Source organism: Pseudorca crassidens, chromosome 19 (genome assembly GCF_039906515.1).
Source record: "Pseudorca crassidens isolate mPseCra1 chromosome 19, mPseCra1.hap1, whole genome shotgun sequence".
In the NCBI taxonomy this organism is placed as follows: domain Eukaryota; kingdom Metazoa; phylum Chordata; class Mammalia; order Artiodactyla; family Delphinidae; genus Pseudorca; species Pseudorca crassidens.
Window position 1 is genome coordinate 12,708,520 of NC_090314.1, and position 12,975 is coordinate 12,721,494.

The window sequence follows — 12,975 nt, forward strand, 5'->3', positions numbered from 1 at the left end:
GGTGGTTTTGTTGTGCTTTTTAAAAGAATATTTCAAAGTGGTAGCGTGTACCTCTATCAGGAGGCTCATAATGTCTGGTTGTCTCTTTGAGATGTTAGGACTGTTGATCATTGCCTAGATTTCTCCATTCATTAGGATTTGTAAAATAGCAAGTTATTAGCTGGAATAGTTCTGTAAAGAAAAATTCTCCTTGTATATTTTGCTACCTTATGGTGTAGGAAATGGAGAATAAATGCTTACTACTTTTCTCTTTGGTTACCAGTTTTCAAAATAATGACTTGGTTGCCTAGAACCCTTCAAAGGTAACTAATCAGGGTTTTTTTTTCCTTCGTATATCATCAAGAACACATGGATTTAAATAATGTATATGTTTTGGGCTTCCCTGGTGGCGCAGTGGTTGAGAGTCCGCCTGCCGATGCAGGGGACACGGGTTCGTGCCCCGGTCCGGGAAGATCCCACATGCCACGGAGCGGCTGGGCCCGTGAGCCATGGCCGCTGAGCCTGCGCGTCCGGAGCCTGTGCTCCGCAACGGGAGAGGCCACAGCAGTGAGAGGCCCGCGTACAGCAAAAAAAAAAAAAATGTATATGTTTTTACTTCATTGTAGTTACTGATTATATTAGTTTACTATGGCTGCTCCAACAAATTACCATAACTGGGTGGCTTAAAACAACAGAAGTTTATTCTCTCACAGTTGAGGAGGCCAGACGTCCAGAATCAGAATCACTGGGCTGAAATCAAGTGTCAGCAGGTCTGTACTCCTTCCAGAGGTTCTAGGGGAGCATCTGTTCCTTGCCTCTTCCTGCTTCTGGTGGCTGCTGGCATTCCTTGGCTTCCTCACTCCAGTTTCTGCTTCTGTTATCACATTACATAGTCCTCTTTGTGTCTGCTGAGGAACTCCTGTTTCTTATAAGGGTAGATATGATTGCATTTATGGCTCACTGGATAGTCCAGGGTAAACTACTCTTTTCAAGATCCTTAACTTAATTATATCTTTTACCGTATAACGTAATATTTATACGTTTGGTGATTAGGAAATTAATACATCTGAGGGGAAGGGTTGGTTCAACCTACCACACTGATGCTCAGATTATCTCATCTTTGGCCATTAAATCCTTTAAGTCGACTCCTTTGTTACAAAGGGAAGTCCTTTGATAAAACCCCAGTAGGTGCCAAGATGTTCCACATTTATCTTGTATATTTCCTGCCCCAGGCCGGGAATCAGAGTTTTTCCAAGGAACCCTGGTTACTTTTTGTGGGAAACAGTGTTTAGAGACCACATTCTAGGTGCTAGGGGCATAGCATGTATTTTTCTTAGCAATTTTTCTGAAATAAATTACGCTTTTACTTTGTTTTCTTAAACAGAGTACACTGGATATCACTGAATCTTTTATCAATGACTTAGTATGAACATTAGTTTTGGGACCAAGCTATATACTGGTGACTTCCCCAAGTGCTGCTGAATTTTTAAAAATTAGGTTTGTTTGCTTTTACTTTAAATGTAACCAAATTCCAGTTCAGTTCTAGTCATTGTTTTATTTTTTCTCTGTGACCCAGTCATCCAGTCTGTGGGACTTGTTTCTCACCTATGGGGCTTTTCAACGAACTGCACTAATCTCTAAACTCTGCTTTTTCTATATCCTTTGTTCTCTGACTCTAAGCAAAACTAAGTTTGTTAGGAGATAAAATTGGATCTTATAGAGTATAATAGTAAGTCAGATGGGAAGGGAAGTCTACTCAGCTAAGCATTCGAATGCATGAGGTTTTCATTTCTATTAAGCTTGAAGGCTCTTTTGGAGGTGGAGCAGTGTGGTGGGGGAGGGCTAGTTGCTCTTTGATGCGTGGTGAACAGTGCCAGACCTCTGGTAACAGCTTTAGTAAAGGTATTCATTTATTTGAATTTGAAAACGATTCAGAGTTTAACCAATAGCTTAAAAAAAAAACCACTTTATTTTAAAATGGTTTTAGACTTATGGAAAAGTTGGAAAGATAGGACAGAGTTTTCATATACTGCACATCCAGGATCCCTTGTTAAAAACATGATGTATTAGTATAGTACATTTGTCAGTATTAATGAACTAATATTGACACATTACTCTTAACTGAAGTCCCTGCTTTATTCAGATTTCCTTAGCTTTTTCTTTTTTGGCAGAAAAGTAGAATTTATTGGTGGGCGTGAGTAAGGAGGGGACAGTGCCAAGGCTCTCATGAGTCCAGGGCCCGCTATTTGTCCAGGGGCCACGATTAGGGATGTATTTGACCCCACAGCCATCTGGGATGAGCCGCTTTTCTGCCACCATATTTTCAAATTCATCTGTATTAAACTTAGTAAATCCCCACTTCTTGGAGATGTGGATCTTCTGGTAGCCAGAGAACTTCAGCTTGGCCCTGCGTAGGGCATCAGTCACATGCTCCTTGTTCTGCAGCTTGGTGTGGGTGGACATTATGACTTGGCCTATGTGGACCCTGGCCGCTGTGCCCTGGGGCTTTCCAAAGGCACCATGCATACCTGTCTGGAGCCTACACTGGGGACGGCACGCCAGTCACAAACGTTCACTGGAAAGGGCTGTTTCCAGGCTCTCTTAGGGCAACCCATTACAGGCAACAGGCTGCATACACTATGGAGGAGGCTGCTGTTTGCAGCCGTTGCACACCGGGCCCCCACGGAGAAAAGAGCATGGTTGGCTTAATTGGCTGCAAAGCCTTAGTTTTTTCTTAATAACCTTTTTCTGTTTCTAGATACTATCTAGACACCACATTACATTTAGTCGCCATGTGTACTTTGGCTCCTCTGGACTGTGACAGTTTCTCTGACTTTTTGATGACCTAGTCAGTTTTAAGAAGCACTGATCCGGTATTTTTAGACTGTCTGTCGGTTGGGATCTGGCTTATGTTTTTCTCATGAATAGACTGGAATTGTGGGTTTTGGGGAGGAGACCACACAGGTAGAGTGCCACTTTTGTTGCATCATATCAAGGATGCATACTATCAGCGTGGCTTATCAGTGTTATCTGTGTTGATGCTAGCCTTGATCATCCCTGCTGGGTAGTGTTTGTTACAGTTTCAAGAAACTGAAGTTTCTCTCCCTCCCTCCCTGGCCTTTCCATACTGGTATCCTTCGGAAGGAAGTCAGTATGTGCCTCCACGTACTGTCATGAAATAAATCAACCGGGTTGATTATAAGCAGATTTTCTAGAGTTTTTTCTATCTTCTAACCAATGTTAACCTTTGTGGATTTTTTCTTTTAATCAGTGTCTAGAATTCTATGAGCAGTTTTTAAGAGAATGGTGATGGGAGTGACGATATGGTATGTTTCACTTAGTGTTTTTTGTTGCAGACAAAACATTTTGTCTGGTTTAAGCATAAAAGGAATTTTTGAGAAGATGTGAAGTAGTTTACAGAGTCATTGAGAAAGCGGGGAGACATAGATTGTAGGCCGTTGGTTCTCAAACTCTAGCATGCATCTCAAGAGCTTATTAAAGCACATTTCTGGGCCCCACACCCAGAATTTCTGAATCAAGATGGTCTGGGATGGGGTCTGAGAATTTGCACTTTTAACATGTTCCCAGGTGATAGTGATTCTGTGGTCTCAGAAGCACACTTTGAGAATCACTGCTGTCTCTGGCTAAAAGCTGCCACAGAACTGGCCTGACAGGCAAGACTGTTTTCTCTGGTGCTGAGGAGCATATGAAGCTCCATTATAATACAGTTGCTATTGCTACTTTCACTGATGCTGTTTCTGCTTCAGGAACTGGACTAACCGCTGGGAAGCTACTGAAAGCCTTACAGCAGCAAGAATGGAACCTTGTTTCTTTACACTGCTCAATTCTGAACTGAAGTTGCAATTGTGTGTGTCTGATTGGAGAGCCTTAGGTGACATGCTTGCATTCTGGTTTCAAGCGAGACTGGGAATTTGTGTTTGAATTCTGTTTTGGAGAGCTGAAACTCATAAAATGGAATGTCTTTAAATGTAGAAAGACTAAAAAATGATGGGCAGCCGTGGATATGACAGTTGTCTACTATAGCAGTGCTCTGCAAGGGGAGAAAGAACTTGCACCAGAATGTAAATTAGTGTACTGCTTCCTTCATCAGAAAATGCCCGATGAACTGAGCAATGTGCTTAGGGTCTTAGTTGATTTTATGTTCTTACACAAACTCCTTATCTTATTAGACCAGCAACAATCTGCATACTATAGTAGAGTAACACTGTGCTAACTGTAAAAGCACAGGGGAAAAGGGAATCTAGTGTTTTAAGATGACTGATCTTAGTGTATAAGTTGGCCCTGAAGTATGGTGATACTTGAAGCAGGCTGGCAAATTGGGAAAAATGGAGAGTGTAAGAAAAATAGAGGTAAAACTGAGAGCTCAAAATATCCAGGGTATCACCCCCCACCATAAACTCTCTAGGACAGTGCTGTCCAGTAGAGATGTAGTGTGAGCCAAAGGGTGTAACTTAAGTTTTTTCTAGCAGCCACATTAAAAAAGTAAAAAAAAATCAAAACAAACACTTCCAAATACAGAAACAGGTGAAATAAATTTAAAAAAATAACGGCTTTATTCAGATTTAATTCATATAGCAAAATAATTTTAATTAAATTAAAACCATTAAAACCATTTAATTTAATTAAAACCATTAATTAATTAGTGGTTTTAACTCAAAACCACTAATCTTTTAGTTGCTATGGATTTTCCTTTTCTGGACATTACATATAAATGGAATCATACAATATGTAGCCTTTGGTGTCTGGCTTCTTTCACTTAACATAATGTTTTGAAGGGTCATCCATCTTGTAACTTGTCTTGTAACTTCATTCCTTTTTTGGACATATAATAGTCCGTTGTCTGAATATACCAAATTTTGTTTAGCCATTCATCAGTTGATTGACATTTGGGTTTCCTTTTTTTAGCTATTATGAATAATGCTTCTCTGAACATTTGTGTATAACTTTCTGTGGAGATTAATAATGTATTTTATTTACCCAGTATATTCCAGATGTTACAGTTTCTACATGTGATCACTATAGAAAGTATTAATGAGATAATAAAATTTTTTTTGTACTAAAGTCTTCAAAATTCCATATATATTTCATACTTAACACATATCTTAATTTAGATAGCCACATTTCAGGTGTTCAGTAGACTCATGTAGCTAGTGGCTGCCATATTGGAAAGCCAAGAAGTAACTCATTGGGACTTACGTGCAAAGTGGGGAAAGTCGCAGTTTTCCCCGTGTCAGAGATGTTTGCTTGCTGGCTCCTAGACAGATATGCATTACTGTCTTGCTCCCTTTGCCTTTGATTGTTCCCAGTTGAATACTCTTCTCTCCTTTGCTTCTTTAGATCCTTGCTATCTTTTAAAATCCTGACTTATGTTCCTCTTCATCAGTGGGTTTTAGTTATTCCAGCTCACTTTTTCATTTACTTATTTATTTAGTAAATGTTTATTGAACACCTTCCGTGTGCTAGTCACAGTTCTAGGTGTTAGAAATGTAGCAACGAGCAGAATACATAAAGTCTCCATTTTCGCTGAGGGTCTGCTTGAGTATGGAGCAATATTTAAACAGTCAGATATTTAGAGAAATAATTTCAGATAGTGATAAGTGCTATGAGGATAATAAAACTGGCTATGAGGATAGCATTTAGGCTGTTACCAAGCACTGATTTATTCTTGTGATTGTAAACACATACCACAATAAAGCTGATTAAAAAATAATTTATGCTAAAATTTACTAGTTTTAACTATATAGATTCATGAGTTTTCACAAACCTATATAGTTTGTAACCATCACCATAATTGTTTTATAGAACGTTTTACCCCAAAAAGTTCTTTCATGACACTTTGTGGTTAAATTCCCCCCCCCCCCCCCACTTCTGGGCAAATGCTGATCTGCTTTCTGTCATTATAGTTTGTCTTTTCTAGAATTCATATAAGTGGGATCATACTTTTTGTATCTGATTTCTTTCACTGAGCGTGATGTTATTGAGATTTAGCCATGTTGTGTGATTAGTAATGCATTCCTTTTTGTTGCTGTCTAATATTCCATTGTATGGATACACTATTATTGGTCCATTTATAGTGGGCATTTGGGTTATTTCCAGTTTTTGGCTATTATAAGTAAAGCTGCTGCAAGCATTTGTGTACAAATCTTTGTGTGGAAATATGTTTTCATTTGTAGGATTTCTGTATCATATGGTAGGTATGTGTTTGTAAGGAACAGCCAAACTGTTTTCCAAAGTGGTTGTACTATTTTGCGTTCCCACCAGCAACCTTACTGACGGTTAATTCAAGCACAAAGTAAGGATTAAATGCAACTTCACTGATAGTGAATTCTCAGAGTTCCAAGCCAGGTCCTGAAGTGGCATGATGTAGTTCTACTTGTGAATGCCAGTAGAGTTAACAGGCATTCAGTTTTTCAGAAAACTGAATTCTTTCGGCTGTTTCCTTAAGTAAGCCTTCTTTAAGTTTTAAACTTAAGATATTTAAGTTTTGAATAGCTTTCTTTGTCTTGTAAGTGGGGCTCTAAAATATTTAAATATCCAATATTATCTGATAATAATATAAGCAGACTGATATCTGCTTATCAGTCCAGTGAGAGTCATGCTTTTTCTTTTTTTTTTGTTTAATTTTTATTGGAGTATAGTTGCTTTACAATGTTGTGTTAGTGTCTGCTGTACAGCAAAGTGAATCAGCTATACATATACATATATCCCCTCTTTTTTGGATTTCCTTCCCATTTACGTCACCACAGAGGATTGAGTGGAACTCCCTGTGCTATACAGTAGGTTCTCATTAGTTATCTATTTTATACATAGTATCAATAGTGTATATATGTCAATCCCAGTCTTCCAATTCATCCCACACCCCCTGCCCTTCCCCTTTGTATGCATATGTTTATTCTCTACCTCTGTGTCTCTATTTCTGCTTTGCAAATAAGATCATCTGTACCATTTTTCTAGATACCACATATGTGTTAATATACGATATTTGTTTTTCTGACTGACTTCACTCTGTATGACAGTCTCTAGGTCCATCCATGTCTCTGCAAATGACACAATCATGCTTTTTCATCTGGCTTGGCATTTGGTATTTGAAATAGTTGAGAAGTAGAATAATACCAGTTTATACAAATTGAATAGGTAACTATCCATTTTTATCCATGCGTATTTATATCAGCTGTTGAACACAGGCTTTTGACAGTTATGGTAATTGGGCTAAATGTAATCAGAAATTCAGGTGATTTAAAAATTATCTGGTAAAATGAATGTAATTGTGGTTGAACTGTATTGTATATCTTGACCAGTATTAAAAAATGTCCATAGTTTATTTCAACCATATAGTTAGCTTTTTTTAAAATTGAAGTACAGTTGATTTACAATGTCGTGTTAGTTTCAGGTATACAGCACAGTGATTCAGTTATGTGTGTGCATATATTCTTTTTCAGATTCTTTTCCTTTACAGGTTATTACAAAATATTGAGTATAGTCCACTGTGCTATACAGTAGGTCTTTGTTGGTTCGTTATCTATTTAATATATAGTAGTGTGTATAGTTAATTTTTCAAGTTATCTTTATTTGTTTCAGACTTTGCGTGGTTCACATTGTCAATATATATTCCATATGGGAGTATATGGTGGAATATAGCTTTATAGCCTTTAAAAATACAGGAATAGAGCCTGGAATATAGTTTATACTGCATTGTTTGTCTACTGAACATTCCCTGAAATCCCCATTCCTTTGCTCACAGTTGCTTCTTTTCTCTGTTTTTGACTTTTTTCAAAACTTTGTTTACCTGCTTGTCTTAATTGATAACTTTGCTTAAATACAATTTCTGGAACACTTAAAAAAGAATTGATTATTAAGTAAGTGATTTATGAACATTTTAGAAAATAAAATGATTTTGTAGTTATCAATAGGAAGAATCTCTAGAACAAGTTGAGCCTAATGTACATCTCCATTTTTTTTAAGGACAGTTGTCAACCTGAAATTATTTAAATTCTGAAGTTGTTAATAGTAACTATCGTTTGAGTGCCTCTTATATGTGAGTTGCTTTTATATGATGGTATATTTAATCCTCATTGCATGTGATACTCTGCAAAATGGGTATCATCTTTACTTTAATGAAATCTTGGAAAGGTTAAACTTGTTTTCCCCAGTTCATATAATGAAAGTGCTTGGGTTTGGGTTGAAGCACAAGCCTCTCTGAGTCTGAAATTGTAGATGGCTTATTTTTGAATTTTAATAAGGCATTTGACTATACTGGTATGAAATCATGGATGAGATGAAATGTGATTTGATACTGAGGATGGTTGGAATGAATTTGTAACTAATAGAGCAATCTAATATATCAGTATCAACCTCTCCTGAGATCTCGGGTGATGCACCAAAGGGCTCTATCTCTAGCTTTAACTTAAAACTTTGTTTTCAAACAAAACTCTGCAGTATGGCTGAACCGCACTAGTATAGGTTGGAGGAAGCCTTGGCTTAAGTCTAAGTGAAAAGGATTTAAGAACAGTGTTAGATTAACATTAATCTTCTGGGCTAACAATGACAATGTGAAGTCATGGCCAAAAAAAGCTAGGGTAAATTTACAGTACATTATTAAGCATATAGCCCCCAGATATAATGTTTCTACTAAGCTGGTATTGAGTTAGGATCAGTGTGTCCTATTTTATGTAGAATTTTGACTAACTGTAGTGTTCAGAGAGAGCAACTTGAGATAATGAAGAATTTAGAAGTTATTAAAGGGTTAGGAGATGTTTCATCTGGAGAAGAAAGGAGAGGGCAAGTATAGATGTTAGATATTAGAAATTTTCCTTGCTAATTCTGTAGGCCAAAACTAAGATCTCTCAGGAAGATGATTTAGGGTCCTGTTACTAAAAACAGATATTTATAACAGATGACCAATTGTCCAAGTAAAGGGGGAAGGATAATCTAAAATTTCTTAATGGTGGAATTGGCTACCCCATGAGGCAGTGAACTGAGTTATTAGATTTATGTTCATGTGTAAGCCATATGATCACATGTCTGTGTCGTTACAGAAATGGATTCCTACATGAGTTAGGAATTGGTGGTTTTCAAACTATTTTAACCTCTCTCCACAGTAAGAAACACTTTTTCCATTGCAACCCAGTTATGAAATAACACATACCCATATTAAATGTGTTGCTGATATTTCCTATTATATTTTATTAGCTTTAAAAGGCAGACTGGGGCTTCCCTGGTGGCGCAGTGGTTGAGAGTCCGCCTGCCGATGCAGGGGACATGGGTTCGTGCCCCGGTCCGGGAAGATCCCACATGCCGCGGAGTGGCTAGGCCCGTGAGCCATGACCGCTGAGCCTGCGAGTCCGGAGCCTGTGCTCCGCTGGGAGAGGCCCGCGTACCGCAAAGAAAAAAAAAAAAGGGCAGACTGCTGGTGGTATAGTGCTTAAGAAGCCGCCTGCCAATGCAGGGGACACGGGTTCGAGCCCTGGCCCAGGAAAATCCCACATGCCGCGGAGCAGCGAAGCCTGTGTGCTACAACTACTAAGCCCGCGTGCCGCAATTACTGAAGCCTGGGCGCCTAGAGCCCGTGCTCCGCAACGAGAAGCCACAGCAATGAGAAGAAGCCTGCACACCGCAACGAAGAGCAGCCCCTGCTCGCCGCAGCTAGAGAAAGCCCGCGCTCAGCAACGAAGACCCAATGCAGCCCCCCCCCCAAATAAGTAAAATAAATAATAAATAAATAAATAAAAGGCAGATTGCTAATCACTGAATTGATGTAACAACTCACTAATGGATTGGCATTTAGTTTGAAATACACTGGACTAGAATAATCTCTAAAATCCTTGCAACACTATGATCCTAATTATTCCCACTCAATAATGTAAACTAAAAATTAGACCCAGAAAATTCCACACTGCAAATGCCTAGAGGTTATTAGTTAATTTTGATCATTAACATCTCTAGGGAGGCTGAAAATTAGAAAATATTCTTGTATCTTTTGATTCTTCCCACCTTTATCCTTGCCACCCCTGCTACCCCTCGCCCAAATCAGTCTTTTCCATCTTTAATTCTGCTTTTGCCCTTTTTAAGACTTCTTAATTAGTTTTTCAATTATCTCATTTTCCACCTGAATTAAAATTTGGTGCCAGTTCTTCATTTAATATTTTTCCTAGATTTATAACAACATTTTCAAGTCGTTTACATAAACACCTAATCTTTACATGAGAAATAATTGACTTTCTTATTTGAAACCCATTATTTAAAAAGTATTATTATCTTTTATCTGAAATATTATGACGCATAATTATTTAAGAGAGTTGCAAAAAAGAATAAAGAAAATAAGGATTTTCACTTTGGTTCACATAATGAAGGCTAAGAAGACGTTTTGTGTAAACTTCATCACCAGATGTTTTTTTGTTTCAGAATGGTTCATCTGAGTAAATGGACAAGGTAAAAGGATGCAGTTTCTTAAAGTTGCTAAAGTCAGAGTTTGGAGGATTATATGAAGTGAATTGACAACTTTCTGTTACACTAAAGAACTTATGATTATCTTTAGTATTATGGAAAAAGTGATTCCCAAGTGCCATATCTGTTTCCTCTAATATTGTGAAGTGATTGGTAATGTTAACCCAGTCACCTGCTTGTGGACTGCTTTACTTTACTTTCTCTTTTCCCCTTCCTTCTTGAGGCATGCTAAGTAATTGTGGATTTACTTAATATTCTCTAAACAAAGCACAATTCAGTGGGTAGATTTACTGCAAATTATAATCATTTTTAGTAATTCCTCAAAGAGGCTGGACATGATTAGTTTTCAGAGTACAGGGAGAAGGTAGTTTCCTAGCTGGAAGGCCACTTTTGAAACAGAAGAGATTATTTTTTTAGAAAATTTATCTGTTTTAGCAAATTGTTTGTCCTGGGAAAATGTAAGTGTAGTTTTAAAAAATGACTATATAGTGTGTTAAAATATTTTAAGACCACTGAAGTAAGTTATATGCACTTTTTATGAGCAAAGAGATTGAGATGGAGCAATAAGATAAAATTATAATCAGTAAAACTAAAAAAAAAGATGAAGCACCTTATTATCTTTTAATTTAAACCCAATCAATGTAATTTATCCCTTTTTAAAGAAAATTATTTATTTTTGGCTGCATTGAATCTTCGTTGCTGCTTGCGGGCTTTTTCTCTGGTTGCGGCGAACGGGGGCTACTCTTCGTTGCAGTGCACGGGCTTCTCATTGCGGTGGCTTTTCTTATTGTGGGGCATGGGCTCTAGACGCGCGGGCTTCAGTAGTTGTGGCTCATGGGCTCTAGAGGGCAAGCTCAGTAGTTGTGGCGCATGGGCTTAAGTTGCTCTGTGGCATGCGGGATCTTCCTGGAGCAGTGATGGAACCCGTGTCCCCTGCCTTGGCAGGCAGCTTCTTAACCACTGCACCATCAGGGAAGTCCCTAATTTATCCTTTTAATTATGCTTTGATTCAGAAAGGCAACCACTCTGAATATAATTTGGCATATTCTTGCCAGTCTTTTTTTAATACATATATTTTCCAAAGATCATATTATATCAATTTTGTGTCTTAATCGTTTAATGTAATTTTTCCGACTTGATATTATTCCATTGGATGGGTGTACATACCTACCATACTTAACAGTTTCATTTTACTTTGTTTTTTTTGCGATACGCGGGCCTCTCACTGTTGTGGCCTCTCCCGTTGCGGAGCACAGGCTCCGGACGCGCAGGCTTAGCGGCCATGGCTCACGGGCCCAGCCACTCCGCGGCATGTGGGATCTTCCTGGACCGGGGCACGAACCCGTGTCCCCTGCATCGGCAGGCGGACTCTCAACCACTGCGCCACCAGGGAAGCCCAACAGTTTCATTTTAAAAGCCAGTGATACACAGGTTAAGACTTCTGAGTTTCAGGAACTGTTCAGATTCTTTTGTTCCACTGGAGTTATGCTTTTTTCCTTGAAATAGGTGTTTTCTTGGATCTTGAACATTTTTAAACAAAAAGATTCTGATTGTAGTAGTATTTGATCTAGACTGTATTTTTTTTCTTTTCCCATTGATAGTGTCTCATCAAATTTAGTACACTCTTAGAGGAATGTAATAGTAGGACACAGCTTGAGGCTTAAAGATATTTTTAAGTTATTACATATTCTCCCATTCATATCAAAATTAGGGAAGGAGATATACCTAAGAATTATTGAATATTTCCTTCATTTATTTGCCATATTATTCTTTCCTTTCTGTATTGCTTAATTCAGACATTTTCGAAGGCACCTATGCTCACCCCTATACCACCAATGCAGACATTTTGAATAAATGATGTAATAATTTTTCCCTTTGGATATCAAGCATTAAAAGAAGCCATTGCAGGGCTTCCCTGGTGGCGCAGTGGTTGAGAGGCCGCCTGCCGATGCAGGGGACATGGGTTCGTGCCCCGGTCCGGGAAGATCCCACATGCCGCGGAGCGGCTAGGCCCGTGAGCCATGGCCGCTGAGCCTTCGCGTCCGGAGCCTGTGCTCCGCGACGGGAGAGGCCACAACAGTGAGAGGCCCGCATATGGGGGGTGGGGGAAGAAAAAAAAAAAAAGGAAGCTATTGCATAACATAGTGTCCCACCTTTTTTTATTACTCAAACGAAGGTAGCAATATACGGAATGTGTGCAATGTTTAACAAAGGCTGATATACTAATAACTGTAAGCTGTGAGTTACAGCAGGCTTAATATTGTTGAAGTTGGTGTTAACAATTTGTCCATGTTGATACATGGTAGTAGGGAAGGATATGAGCTGGAAGTCTAAGCATGGAACTGAGTCAGAATCATGAGGCTGGAAGTGACTTTTGGTCTTTTGTCAAAGCCAGTTGATCACTCTGCTGTTTTCCCTTATTCATTAAAAAATATATATATTTATTTGGCTGCACCAGGTCTTAATTGTGGCACACGGGATCTTTAGCTGTGGCACGTGGGATCTAGTTCCCTGACCAGGGATCGAATCCTG

At 38.6% G+C, this 12,975-nt stretch overlaps 1 protein-coding gene and 1 non-coding gene across 3 annotated transcripts in view; one reads left to right on the top strand and one right to left on the bottom strand.

The window, feature by feature from the left end:
* Positions 1-12,975, top strand: part of RABEP1 (rabaptin, RAB GTPase binding effector protein 1) — a 103,902-nt gene that overhangs the window by 20,156 nt on the left and 70,771 nt on the right. The window lies entirely within an intron of this gene.
* LOC137213721 (small nucleolar RNA SNORA70) lies at positions 2,563-2,698 on the bottom strand. Its single transcript, XR_010938343.1, has one exon. It is a non-coding gene; the product is annotated as a small nucleolar RNA SNORA70 (small nucleolar RNA).